This window comes from Asterias rubens, chromosome 16 (assembly GCF_902459465.1).
Source record: "Asterias rubens chromosome 16, eAstRub1.3, whole genome shotgun sequence".
Lineage (NCBI taxonomy): Eukaryota > Metazoa > Echinodermata > Asteroidea > Forcipulatida > Asteriidae > Asterias > Asterias rubens.
Window position 1 is genome coordinate 2,318,248 of NC_047077.1, and position 15,002 is coordinate 2,333,249.

Sequence of the window (15,002 nt, forward strand, 5' to 3'; positions counted from 1 at the left end):
GTGCCGTCACACGGATGACCTACAGTGGCTAGAGTGTAGCAGTGAGTTTACTAATCAGTACAACTTGTGCCGTCACACTGATGACCCACAGAGGCTGGAGTGTAGTAGTGAGTTTACTAATCAGCACAACTTGTGCCGTCACACGGATGACCTACAGTGGCTGGATTGTAGCAGTGAGTTTACTAATCAGCGCAACTAGTGCCGTCACATGGATGACTAACAGTGGCTTGAGTGTAGCAGTGAGTTTACTAATCAGCGCAAGTAGTGCCGTCACATGGATGACCTACAGTATAGGAGTGAACTTACTAATCAGTGCAACTAGTGCTGCTACAGTTCAGCGCTTTAACTTTTATCATACTATGTCTGTTTGAATGATCCGAGTTCAGATTATCGCCACTACATAACGACACTGGACACTATTGGTAATTGTCAAAGACCAGCCTTCTCACTTGGTGTATCTCAACATTTGCATTAACAAACCTGTGTCAATTTTGGCTCTATTGGCAATTGGTCAGAGAAGTTGTGAGACAATGATGGAAGAAAAAACACCCTTATTTCCGAAACCTCAAAGTCTAATTCTGAGGTCTCGAAATCAAATTCATGGAAAATTAGTTCTTTCCCGAGAACTACATCACTTCAGAGGGAGCCGTTTCCTCACAATGTTTTTATACTATCAACAGCTCCCCATTACTCGTTACCAAGTAAGGTTTTATGCTTGAGTAATTCCCAACATTGTCCACTGCCTTTAATCAGCTCCCTTTAATAAGACCTACAATGTACATACCTCAGATGATGAGTTGACATTGCTCCTTCTTGAAATCCCAAGAGTGACAATGAGATGCCAAGTGCGGCCGGGCAAGGAAAATTCCAATATCAGAATCGTAAGAAACTCACAGCCAAAGAATTGAGTCAGATGAGTCCTACACAAAGAAGTAAATACTTGCTGTAAATATAAACCTTTAAGGACTTTGCATCAAGGGCTCCTGATCTCCTTATACACTATTTCTGTCTTTGCTGAGCAATTCTGCTCTGTGCTAAGCATATATCTACACACCAGGGCCTACTTTTATAAAGCTGTTAGGCAGGAGAACTCTGCTTTAAACAAATCTTGGCTTATCAATTTTTTTCTGTGGTTAGCAAGTTTTCGTGTTTACATGCTGTATTAAGAAAGGCCAAGGGCCCAATTTCATGGCTTTGATTATCGCCGGATTGTGCACTCAGGATCAATATTCTTCACTTACTGTACATGTAAAACCACAAAAATTCTGCACAAGCTGTGCAAGCGCAAAATGCCTAGATTGAGTACTCATGTGCACAAGCAAAAAGTTGCTAACAGGTGAAACTCGCTCGACTTGTGAGCAGAATTCCTTGCTTTGTAAGTATCGAATCTTTACATAAGTTAAGCAGCGAGTCATGAAAATGGGCCCTATTACCTCTCTGTTTGCTGATATGAGTAATATATTTTGTGGTGCCCAGTATATTTTACTAACAAGGGCCCCCAGTGTGTCATTAATTTTTGGATATCTGCAAAAAGACCTTAACAGGTGCCAAACCAAAACATGTTTGCTTTCGTGTTATCTACTGAGGTTTAGTAGAATGCAAAAGGTACATGTAGGTGTCGATCGTAGCGTCGTACATCAAAACAAAGTTTTACACCCCCCCCACCCTTTCAACAAAAACACACCTTGGCCGACCTGGTAAATCTTTGTTCTACTGTTTTGTGGACCGAGTAAATTTTGCCAGTGTTCCCGTGAGATTTTCACAGGTTGGTTGTTCGGAGTGTTTTGTTAAAGGGATTGGAATGATCATTACATTTTTTTTTAAGTTACTGTACCGTCCCAACAAATCCATTGTGAATGGGCAACCTGGATCTGCCTCATCTTCTTGCTCACTTGTGAAATTTGCTAACACCTAAGCCTTTTTTCTGCAACACTAAGCACAACAAAGTTTACTATGCATATGGGCCCTGGGTGTGGGTTCAAATCCCCGGTCATGGCACTTGTGTTCTTGAGCTTCACTATAATTGGACTTAAATGGGTATCTGCTAGGGTATAGGTTCATGTTGCGATTGAAAAAGCCTGATATTGGCCGGTAGCTAGAGTTAGTATACAAATATTGACTGCTTCGAGTGCTATGGTTAAAACTATGACTCCCGAGGTGATCTCCGGAGCGTTCTTTTTTCCCCGAGGTGAAGCCGAGGGAAAAAAGAATGCTCCGGGGATCACCGAGGGAGTCATAGTTTAAACCATTGCACAAGTAAAAGCAGCCAATGTTTGTTTTATAACACCCCAAACATTTCTAAATAATGTACAGACTTTACAGACCTGAATGCTACAATCCTACACGACGCGAATACAGATTGCAAAATTTTTACTGTGCTGCATGTAGTGTCATGTAATCCGAAATGGTTACAGACTATTAACTTATCATCCTCGTACACGCAACGGATTTCTGGGTACTGCACGCCGTGTGCTAGTCTTTCGGACTAGCGCACGGCAAACCGATGCACTATCACACGGCCGTCGTCTAGCAAAACTAAGACATATCATGTGACGCGCTCTAAACCAATGAAAAGGCAGAATATTGGTACTGGGTGTTATAATTGAATCTAGCAGCGGGTTATGTATGGATGGGTCAAATACAATCAGAACATACTGATCGAAATGTCAAGTTATTTTACAACAGCGCCCAATTTCCACTAAACCGTAAGCAAATAATCGGCGCTTGTGGGAGAAGGGAATTCAGTGATTACGGTAATAGTATTTCACAGGTTAGCAGGAATATGTGGCTTGCGCTCCTGCATACTCTTTGTTATTAGGCATTCTACACTTAAACAGCTAGCGCTGGGATTCAGCACTTGCACATAAGCAGAGAATGGTGAGTGTTTCAAGTACTCTTCCAATAACCAATGATGTACAACCCCTTTAAGATATGTTTCTTGAATACTAGAGGATTGGAATGAATGTACTCTTCCAATAACTAATGATGTACCATCCCTTTATGGTATGTTTCTTGAACACTAGAGGATTGGAATGAATGTACTCTTCCAATAACTAATGATGTACCATCCCTTTATGGTACGTTTCTTGAATACTAGAGGATTGGAATGAATGTACTCTTCCAATAACCAATGATGTACCATCCCTTTATGATATGTTTCTTGAATACTAGAGGATCGGAATGTATGTACTCTTCCAACAACCAATGATGTACCATCCCTTTATGGTATGTTTCTTGAACACTAGAGGATTGGAATGAATGTACTCTTCCAATAACCAATGATGTACCATCCCTTTATGGTATGTTTCTTGAACACTAGAGGATTGGAATGAATGTACTCTTCCAATAACCAATGATGTACCATCCCTTTATGGTATGTTTCTTGAACACTAGAGGATTGGAATGAATGTACTCTTCCAATAACCAATGACGTACCATCCCTTTGTGATATGTTTCTTGAACACTAGATGATCGGAATGAATGTACTGTTCCAATAACCAATAGTGTACCATTCCTTTTCGATATGTTTCTTGAACACTAGAGGATTGGATTGAATGTACTCTTCCAATAACTAATGATGAACCCTCCCTTTATGATATGTTTCTTGAACACTAGAGGATTGGAATGATGTACTCTTCCAATAACCAATGATGTACCATCCCTTTATGATATGTTTCTTGAAAACTAGAGGATTGGAATGAATGTACTCTTCAAACAACCAATGATGTACCATCCCTTTATGGTATGTTTGTTGAACACTAGAGGATTGGAATGAATGTACTCTTCCAATAACCAATGATGTACCATCCCTTTATGGTATGTTTCTTGAACACTAGAGGATTGGAATGAATGTACTCTTCCAATAACCAATGATGTACCATCCCTTTATGGTATGTTTCTTGAGAACTAGAGGATCAGAATGAATGTACTCTTCCAATAACCAATGATGTACCATCCCTTTATGATATGTTTCTTGAATACTAGAGGATTGGAATGAATGTACTCTTCCAATAACCAATGATGTACCATCCCTTTATGATATGTTTCTTGAATACTACAGGATTGGAATGAATGTACTCTTCCAATAACCAATGATGTACCATCCCTTTTTGATATGTTTCTTGAATACTAGAGGATTGGAATGAATGTACTCTTCCACTAACCAATAGTGTACCATCCCTTTTCGATATGGATTAGAAAACTAGAGGATTGATATGAATGTGCTCTTTCAGAAACCATTGATTTACTTTACCTTTGATCTTTTTATTTTTGTACTATTTTTAAAGAGCAAATGACTGGAGACAATACTTGAAGTAGAGAGAGATCTGACAATCAAAAGAGTTAGTTCATGTTTTATGGTTTATTTAAAATCAAACAAACAACCATTTGCATTTTGAGTTTCGATTTAATAAACATTAAAGGTACACACAAATTTAAACAAAATCTAAGAAAAAAGATGGAAATCAATTTAAATCAATTGTTGGCATAAAAATAAACAACCTTCAGCAAATCAGCAAACAGATTTCCTCTTGTCTTTATAAACCACCTTTTTGTTAGCGATATTGCATCTACATATACATGTAAAGATGCTCCATGAACAACACAATCACTCTAGGTTGGAGCAAGTTCAGGTGCTAAAACTTTAGTAAAGTTGTAGTTTAAATCAAATGTGTAATTGGCTCATCTGTCCATTTTTATAAATTTCTCAACATACCTTTCATACTGATTGGCAAAAAAGGACAAATCTGTTCCCAAAAACAAGGAGTACTAAAGGAGACAACTCTCAAATTGAGTTTTGAAAGTTGACAAAACTTGTTCTGCTCTGTCACATAACCTAACCACACCGTTCTGAAACAGTGATATGGGAGTATGACTAGAGCCTGGGGATTGGTTGATCCAGTTGGACTACATGTAGGTAGTCCAACCACTTAGCGTTCAAGTGACATATCAACTATTGCTCAGTCTGTAAGGATCTACCCATTCCTATCGTTCCCTGTCCACTTTCCATTGACAATAATTAACAATTTCTCCCCCGCCTTCCGTCCCCCCGCTCAATGTTGACTGTAACGAAGAAGACCGCCAATTGGAACCAACATTGAAAGGGGGCAGGCAGGGGGGCCCAATGAGATATGGCCTGGATCTAGTCACCCACCTGAAGTTGCTCTTGCTGCATCCTGACTAATTTTAAGGACAAATGATATTGGTGTTGTGTTAAAGGCAGTGGACGCTATTGGTAATTACTCAAAATACTTATTAGCTTAAAACCTTACATTGTAACGAGTAATGGGGACCTGTTGATAGTATAAAACATTGTGTGAAACGGCTCCCTCTGAAGTAGCGTAGTTTTCGAGAAAGAAGTAATTTTCCACGAATTTGATTTTGAAACCTCAGATTTAGAATTTGAGGTCTTGAAATCAAACATCTGAAAGCACACAACTCTGTGTGACAAGGGTGTTTCTTTTTTCATTATTATCTCGCAACTTTGATGACCGATTGAGCTAAAATTTTCACAGGTTTGTTATTTCATGCATATGATGAGATACTCTTAGTGAGAAGACTGGTGTTTGACAATTACCAATAGTGTCCTCTGTCTTTAATATTATTTGCAAAATTTAGTTACTGGCCTGACGTTTCGACCCTAGCAGAGTCTTGTTGTCTTTAGCCTTTGAGAAAGACTCTGCACGAGTCGAAACGTCAAGCCATTAACTATTTTTGCTATTTTTGCAGTAATACCATGTAGGTATTTTTTGTTTGGTAAGCAGTTTGCAACAGATTATTCAAATATTAAGTGATATATAATGTCGATACATTGAATCAACAAATTTCATAGAAACTATATTTCCTTCACTGGGCTGAAAAACATTGAAATAGTATTAAAAACACATTACATTTGTTCACTCAAAAGTTTGCGCAGGTCTTGTAACATGCAGTTAACACTAATGTAGGAATTCTACATAAACTTTTCATGTATTAGTATGGAAATATTGAATACTATGAGGGGCACTGTTAAAATTATAGGCCCAAGGTGATGTCAATACCATGACTATGCCTGAAGTGAAGCTGAGGGCATAGCCATGGTTTTGACATCACCGAGGGCCTATAATTTTAACAGTGCCCCGATTATGCAGTCAATATTTCTTTTATATACCGAACACAGATTCTTCTAATCAACAACACTGACTACAATGAAAGGTTGTCTGCGTCACGGAACACTAGTCATACATGTACAACCTATCATACAGAACACACGAGCGACCTCTTTGCAACCGTTATTTTCAGGGCAGGCATAGTCACCGGGGCGTAGTCAACTATGAAGTCATCTTGATAGAAAAAGGAGGCACAGCTATTTCCATGACTCTGTTATTAACCAATCAGATTACAGGATTCTATATATGAGGTATATATTGTACACTATGTTTTTATCATGAAATCATCTTGCAATCAAAAAAATGGACAGAGATTAATGGGTTCCTCAAATGCTATGTCCTTAAATCTGAAAATTTGTCAAAGAAAATATTCCTCGGAAGGACTGATACTGGTATGAACTTTAGAATCAGTGAGCTTTCAGATGGAAATATTTCTCTAGAGGATTGGTACTGGTATGAACTTTAGAATCAGTGAGCTTTCAGATGGAAATATTTCTCTGGAGGATTGGTACTGGTATGAACTTAAGAATCAGTGAGCTTTCAGATGGAATTATTTCTCTTGAGGATTGGTACTGGTATGAACTTAAGAATCAGTAGAGCTGGTATAAACTTTAGAATCAATGAGCTCAGAGACGGACATATTTCTCCTGAGGATTGGTACTGGTATGAACTTTGGAATCAGTGAGCTTTCAAATGGAAATATTTCTCTGGAGGATTGGTACTGGTATGAACTTTAGAATCAGTGAGCTTTCAGATGGAAATATTTCTCTTGAGGATTGGTACTGGTATGAACTTAAGAATCAGTAGAGCTGGTATAAACTTTAGAATCAATGAGCTCAGAGACGGACATATTTCTCCTGAGGATTGGTACTGGTATGAACTTTGGAATCAGTGAGCTTTCAAATGGAAATATTTCTCTGGTGGATTGGTACTGGTATGAACTTTAGAATCAGTGAGCTTTCAGATGGAAACACATCACCAAGTGATGATTAATAATTGGTTATTAGAAGATAAATTGCATTCTAATCTTCCAGTTTTCAAAAAAGAAATCATAAAGGGGTTGTATATCTCAATGGTTATTGGAAGAGTACATTCATTCCAATCCTCTAGTTTTCGAGAAACATATCATAAAGGGATGGTACATCATTGGTTATTGGAAGAGTACATTCATTCCAATCATCTAGTTTTCAAGAAACATATCATAAAAAGGGATGGTACATCATTGGTTGTTGGAAGAGTACATTCATTCCAATCCTCTAGTGTTCAAGAAACATACCATAAAGGGATGGTACATCATTGGTTATTGGAAGAGTACATTCATTCCAATCCTCTAGTGTTCAAGAAACATACCATAAAGGGATGGTACATCATTGGTTATTGGATGTGTACATTCATTCCAATCCTCTAGTTTTCAAGAAACATATCATAAAGGGATGGTTCATCATTAGTTATTGGAAGAGTACATGTACATTCATTCCAATCATCTATCATTTAAGAACCATATCATAAAGGGATGGTACATCATTGGTTATTGGAAGAATACATTCATTCCAATCATCTAGTTTTCAAGAAACATATCATAAAAATGGATGGTACATCATTGGTTATTGGAAGAGTACATTCATTCCAATCCTCTAGTTTCAAGAAACATATCAAAAATGGATGGTACATCATTGGTTATTGGAAGAGTACATTCATTCCAATCATCTATCATTTAAGAACCATATCATAAAGGGATGGTATATCATTGGTTATTGGAAGAGTACATTCATTCCAATCATCTATCATTTAAGAAACATATCATAAAGGGATGGTATATCATTGGTTATTGGAAGAGTACATTCATTCCAATCCTCTAGTTTTCGAGAAACATAACATAAATGGATGGTACATCATTGGTTATTGGAAGAGTACATTCATTCCAATCCTCTAGTTTTCAAGAAACATATCATAAAGGGATGGTTCATCATTAGTTATTGGAAGAGTACATGTACATTCATTCCAATCATCTATCATTTAAGAACCATATCATAAAGGGATGGTACATCATTGGTTATTGGAAGAGTACATTCATTCCAATCCTCTAGTTTCAAGAAACATATCAAAAATGGATGGTACATCATTAGTTATTGGAAGAGTACATTCATTCCAATCCTCTAGTGTTCAAGAAACATATCAAAAATGGATGGTACATCATTGGTTATTGGAAGAGTACATTCATTCCAATCATCTATCATTGAAGAACCATATCATAAAGGGATAATATATCATTGGTTATTGGAAGAGTACATTCATTCCAATCTTCTATCATTTAAGAAACATATCATAAAGGGATGGTACATCATTGGTTATTGGAAGAGTACATTCATTCCAATCATCTAGTTTTCAAGAAACATATCATAAAAATGGATGGTACATCATTGGTTATTGGAAGAGTACATTCATTCCAATCCTCTAGTGTTCAAGAAACATATCAAAAATGGATGGTACATCATTGGTTATTGGAAGAGTACATTCATTCCAATCATCTATCATTTAAGAACCATATCATAAAGGGATAATATATCATTGGTTATTGGAAGAGTACATTCATTCCAATCATCTATCATTTAAGAAACATATCATAAAGGGATGGTACATCATTGGTTATTGGAAGAGTACATTCATTCCAATCATCTAGTTTTCAAGAAACATATCATAAAAATGGATGGTACATCATTGGTTATTGGAAGAGTACATTCATTCCAATCCTCTAGTGTTCAAGAAACATATCAAAAATGGATGGTACATCATTGGTTATTGGAAGAGTACATTCATTCCAATCATCTATCATTTAAGAACCATATCATAAAGGGATAATATATCATTGGTTATTGGAAGAGTACATTCATTCCAATCATCTATCATTTAAGAAACATATGTCAAAGGGATGGTACATCATTGGTTATTGGAAGAGTACATTCATTCCAATCATCTAGTTTTCAAGAAACATATCATAAAAATGGATGGTACATCATTGGTTATTGGAAGAGTACATTCATTCCAATCCTCTAGTTTCAAGAAACATATCAAAAATGGATGGTACATCATTAGTTATTGGAAGAGTACATTCATTCCAATCCTCTAGTTTTCAAGAAACATATCATAAAAATGGATGGTACATCATTGGTTATTGGAAGAGTACATTCATTCCAATCCTCTAGTGTTCAAGAAAAATACCATAAAGGGATGGTACATCATTGGTTGTTGGAAGAGTACATTCATTCCAATCCTCTAGTTCTCAAGAAACAAATTTTAAGGGGTTGTACATCATTGGTTATTGGAAGAGTACATTCATTCCAATCCTCTAGTATTCAAGAAACATACCATAAAGGGATGGTACATCATTGGTTATTGGAAGAGTACTTGAAACAATCACCATTCTCTGCTTATGTGCAAGTGCTGAATCCCAGCGCTAGCTGTTTAAGCGTAGAATGCCTAATAACATAGAGTATGCACGAGCGCAAGCCACATTTTCCATATGATACATTATACAATCGTGGCACGCTGTGACGGGGTCCATGATGTTTTTTACACCCGAGGGGGAAAATGGCAACCAAGGCGAAGCTGAGGGTGCCATTTTCCCCCTTAGGACCCCAAAACCCATGGACCCCAAATCACAATTGTTTTGTTATACCTTGGTAACATGATTATTCCTCTTCTCAAAGTTGTGTTGTCATCTCCAAACATTAATTACCAGGAGTATGCCAAATTTAATAGCAGACAATCAGTGATACAGTTGTTCAAACAAGAAACCATTCTTCACTGTTCCCTCGAACCCGTGGTCGTTTCGTACTAAGCGCTGGAAAACGACCAACGCTGGGAATGATCAAGGTGATGTACACCGGTTTACATCACTCATGTTACCCGCCGCGCTGTGCAGCCGTGGCACATGTGTATTTGTTGCACAGCACGTGGTTGGTTCGCGACCAATCAAACTTCACAGTTTGTTACCAAGGTATAACAACATTGTTTTGTTGGAGAGTACATACATTCCAATGAGTACCCCAGGCACTTCATTCCTCAGCTTTGCTTGGTTCCCTGATGACCATACTTAGTGTGGCGGTTTATCTCATTCTTCATAATATCAATTTGTACATCAACCTGTGAACATAAGGAAGCAGTAATGAAATAAGAACTTACTGGAAAATATAAAATATAAATCTTTTAAGGATTCACCTTTATAGCTAATGTAGCTTTAGATAGGCTGATCATGTTTTTAAGTTGATTTATTAACAAAGGGTCCTGTTATGATTTGTAATGGCTCTGAAAATTAATGACTATAAAGACAAAAGTTAAGACATGCCCGTATGTTTCATTTTTAAAAAGGTAAGGACACCAAGGCATTGTGTGCTTGGAAAAGGGCACCCTATCAGGATATTTTAAATTTCAAGGTCACCAAGGCAATGAGTAAGAAGAACATCAGCTTTGGATAATATAATGCATTGTGAGAGACATTTCATTTTGAGGTACTGGGGTTATGGAAAAATATATCATTTTTATCCCAAGAAATTTGAATATAAGGAGCGTCATTTACAGTAACGCTTCTCAGATTGTGTTCTCCTATCAGGGATTATTCTTTCCTTCATGGCAGTCGCTCAGGATTTTCAGCAATATCTCAAAAACTAGACAACCTTTTGTAATGAAAATTTCATGGATATCAATATAAACCACAAGGGAAACTGACTGGGTAAATTTGTAAATGATTTTGGGGTTGAACAAAGAATTGACTAGAGTGGGATTCGAACCAACGACCTCCGGATTAACGTGCCGGCGCTCTACCAACTGAGCTATCTAGCCCTATATTGACACCGCCAATACAGGGCTAGATAGCTCAGTTGGTAGAGCGCCGGCACGTTAATCCGACGGTCATTGGTTCGAATCTCACTCTAGTCAACTCTTTGTTCAACGCCAAATAAGAAAATTTCATGGGTTAGTTTTATTGTGTTGTGTAGGATCGAGACATTTCACAGCTCCGAAAACCAAACAAACACTTTGCCTTTTAAAAACAGTTTTGTGAATGCATATTTGCAGTGTTTAAAAACAAGTATGACATGGCTACTGTCATAAGTTCAGACCTTATTATTTGACAATGTCTCATTGGCGTGGCTAAGAGAAAAGAGAACGATATCATGGCTTACGTGTCGCGAGGCATTGTTGTTGGAAGTTTGAGGGCGCTGTTGTATATAAAAGTCTTAGCAATATTGCTCGATGGCATAGGAAATATGCAAATAGTAAGTTGACTCTACGGGTAAGTAATAATACTTGGTTTTTATATGTAGAGTGAGGTAGACCCTTAGTGTTTATCTATTTCTTTCTACAGAAATGAACTTGTTTCTCACAAATTGAGAATTTTTGTGTACTTCTTTCTACAGAGATGAACTTGTTTCTCACAAACTAAGCATTAGTTGTGGATGCATTTACCTCATCATTCATTCTGTGATGCAGTTGTGTCTCCTCATCCACCTTCATATACTTCATCATCAGTCCAATAGTTCACATCCTTCTTCTCGCTGAAGGTATTATGCTCTGACAGCAACTGTTGGGGTCAAGAAGTTTGAGACTGAGGTTAGACTAGTATACATGTACTAGGAGCAAGTTGAGTGGGCACATTTAGTTGACCCGTGATTGACTACTGACTAGCATTGTACATGCGCAGTGACACACTTACTCAAATGACTCACTTTGGAAGTCTAGTCAACCTTCCGCCTTTTTGCAAGTGTCACTGGTTCCCTTCTGCACTTTACACATGTTATAATGGATTATGTTGTTGGGACCAGTGAAGAAACCATGGGCTAGAGGCTGGTTACAAATGGTCGACCAGTATAGTCAACGCATGGTCTACCAGCCTGGGTGCGAGTCAAAATGGTCAACCTTTAGTTAACCATGGTGCACACTCGAACTTGCCCTAGTGTGATGTTGTTGGTGCAATAAGGGTTGACATTAAGAAGAGCAAACCGAGGCAGCGCAAAACTGTGATTAATACTTGAACAAATAGGATTCAAACTTGCTCCTTGTCTTTTGGTGAGCTCACTGGCCAAGCAGTTAAGATCTACTCTAGAATGAGGAAGGTGGACTACCATCTCAACTGCCTCAGTATTTCAATCTGATTCAAACTTGCTCCTTGTCACTGAGTGAGCTCATTGGCCGAGCAGTTAAGATCTACTCTAGAATGAGGAAGGTGGACCACCATCTCAACTGCCTCAGTATTTCAATATGATTCAAACTTGCTCCTTGTCACTGGGTGAGCTCATTGGCCTAGCAGTTAAGATCTACTCTAGAATGAGGAAGGTGGACTACCATCTCAACTGCCTCAGTATTTCAATCTGATTTAAACTTGCTCCTTGTCACTGAGTGAGCTCATTGGCCTAGCAGTTAAGATCTACTCTAGAATAAGGAATGTGGACCACCATCTCAACTGCCTCAGTATTTCAATATGATTCAAACTTGCTCCTTGTCACTGAGTGAGCTCATTGGCCGAGCAGTTAAGATCTACTCTAGAATGAGGAAGGTGGACCACCATCTCAACTGCCTCAGTATTTCAATATGATTCAAACTTGCTCCTTGTCACTGGGTGAGCTCATTGGCATAGCAGTTAAGATCTACTCTAGAATGAGGAAGGTGGACTACCATCTCAACTGCCTCAGTATTTCAATCTGATTTAAACTTGCTCCTTGTCACTGAGTGAGCTCATTGGCCTAGCAGTTAAGATCTACTCTAGAATAAGGAAGGTGGACCACCATCTCAACTGCCTCAGTATTTCAATATGATTCAAACTTGCTCCTTGTCACTGAGTGAGCTCATTGGCCGAGCAGTTAAGATCTACTCTAGAATGAGGAAGGTGGACCACCATCTCAACTGCCTCAGTATTTCAATATGATTCAAACTTGCTCCTTGTCACTGGGTGAGCTCATTGGCCTAGCAGTTAAGATCTACTCTAGAATGAGGAAGGTGGACTACCATCTCAACTGCCTCAGTATTTCAATATGATTCAAACTTGCTTCTTGTAACTGGGTGAGCTTATTGGACTAGCAGTTAATATCTACCCTCAACAATGCACAAGTCTTCTTTAGTGGTATTGAAACTGTACTTGCAGATATTGTGTGTCTAGGAAGCACAGGAATTTGTTGTAATGAACTTAGAACTTTGTCCCTTACATGTTAAAGCCATTATACACTTTCGGTACAGAACAACAACAAAAGTCCACAGATTTACAAATAATTTACAGGGTTTACAGAAGGTAATGGTGAAAGACTTCTCTTGAAATATTGTTCCATGAAATGCTTTACTTTTTGAGAAAACATTAAAACAATATCAATTCTCGATAGCGAGAATTACAGATTTATTTTAAACACATGTCATGACACGGCGAAACGTGCGGAAACAAGAGTGGGTTTTCCTATTATTTTCTCCCGACTCCGATGACCGAATGAGCTTAAATTTCACAGGTTTGTTATTTTATATACAAGTTATGATACACGAAGTGTTTGTTATTTTATATATAAGTTGTGATACACGAAGTGTGGGACTTGGACAATACTGTTTACTGAAAGTGTATAATGGCTTTAACTTAAAAGAATATTTATCAGCAATACTCTCAGCAGCAGAATGTTGACAGTGTATTTGTCTGCATTCCTATTCCTTGACTCTTAGACACACCATTGCAGGTTCTCATGGTCCAGTGGTTAAGAGCACCAATTTCAAGTTCTGGGTTCAAATCTTAGTGATGACAGTTATGTCTTGGAGCAGGAAACACTACAATTGCTTTTCTTCCCTCAGGAGTATAAATGGGTTTCTACTACGGTACTGGTGAATATTGTGTATGAAAAAGCATTTGGAATACTACAACTGCCCGGGTTTTATACTTTCAAGGGAGCTGGTAACGGCCCAATGACCAGGGCACTTATGTAAAGCGCATAGAGACTGTTGTTGTGAAATGCGCGATATGAGAATGTTTGATTATTATTATGGTTCCTCTCATCTCCTACCTGATTTCTTTGGTCTAGTTCATGCTCCAGCAGTGACATCATCTGCTTCAGCTTTAGACTCCCACACTCCTCATCCTCAAGACACTGAACTAGACTTGAGTTCTCCTTCTGTAAAGAACAAAGATGAGAAAGAGTGAGATGAGGTGAAAGTGAAATCCAGTAGAATTCCAACCAATGATGATCCTTACACCATGTTCAGAACCTCATTCATGAGAACCATCTTCTGTCTGAGGTTCATTTTTCTCCCCACAGCACTCAGTGAGTATACATCGCTTATGAATAAGAGGGGCAAAGTAAATAATGGTTATTCATTAGCCTGGCTATCATGGGCAGCGCTGTATCGATGAGCTGCAAATTGGTACTGCAAACCAAGTATCAAATCGTACTTTGAACTGTAGTTGTTTATGTGATCTGCTAGTTTATTAGAAACTGTTTTATAAACATCATGGTCGATTCATAATTGTTTTACCTTGTTAAAGGCAGTGGACACTATTGGTAATTACTCAAAATAATTATTGCCATAAAACCTTACTTGGTAAAGAGTAATGGGGAGAGGTTGATAGTATAAAACATTGTGAGAAACGGCTCCCTCTGAAGTGACGTAGTTTTTGAGAAAGAAGTAATTTTCCACGAATTTGATTTCGAGACCTCAAGTTTAGAACTTGACAAGAGTGTTTTTTCTTTCATAGTTATCTTGCAACTCCGACGACCGATCGCGCTCAAAATTTCACAGGTTTGTTATTTTATACATATGTTGAGATACACCAAGTGAGAAGACTAGTCTTTGACATTTACCAATAGTGTCCACTGGCTTTAATAGTTAATATTA

General features: G+C 38.0%; 1 long non-coding RNA gene and 1 other non-coding gene across 2 annotated transcripts in view; both read right to left on the reverse strand.

Annotated features, from left to right (window-relative positions):
• Positions 1–830: 830 nt before the first annotated feature.
• LOC117300939 overlaps positions 831–15,002 on the reverse strand; it is a 32,166-nt gene continuing 17,994 nt past the window's right edge. Inside the window, exons 8-11 of the long non-coding RNA XR_004520246.1 lie at positions 14,174–14,281; positions 11,610–11,724; positions 10,178–10,289; positions 831–920 (exon numbers count right to left, since the gene is read on the reverse strand). This is a non-coding gene — a long non-coding RNA (uncharacterized LOC117300939). The remainder of the gene's footprint in view (positions 921–10,177; positions 10,290–11,609; positions 11,725–14,173; positions 14,282–15,002) is intronic.
• On the reverse strand, positions 10,913–10,985 carry Trnan-guu. The gene has a single exon. It is a non-coding gene; the product is annotated as a tRNA-Asn (tRNA).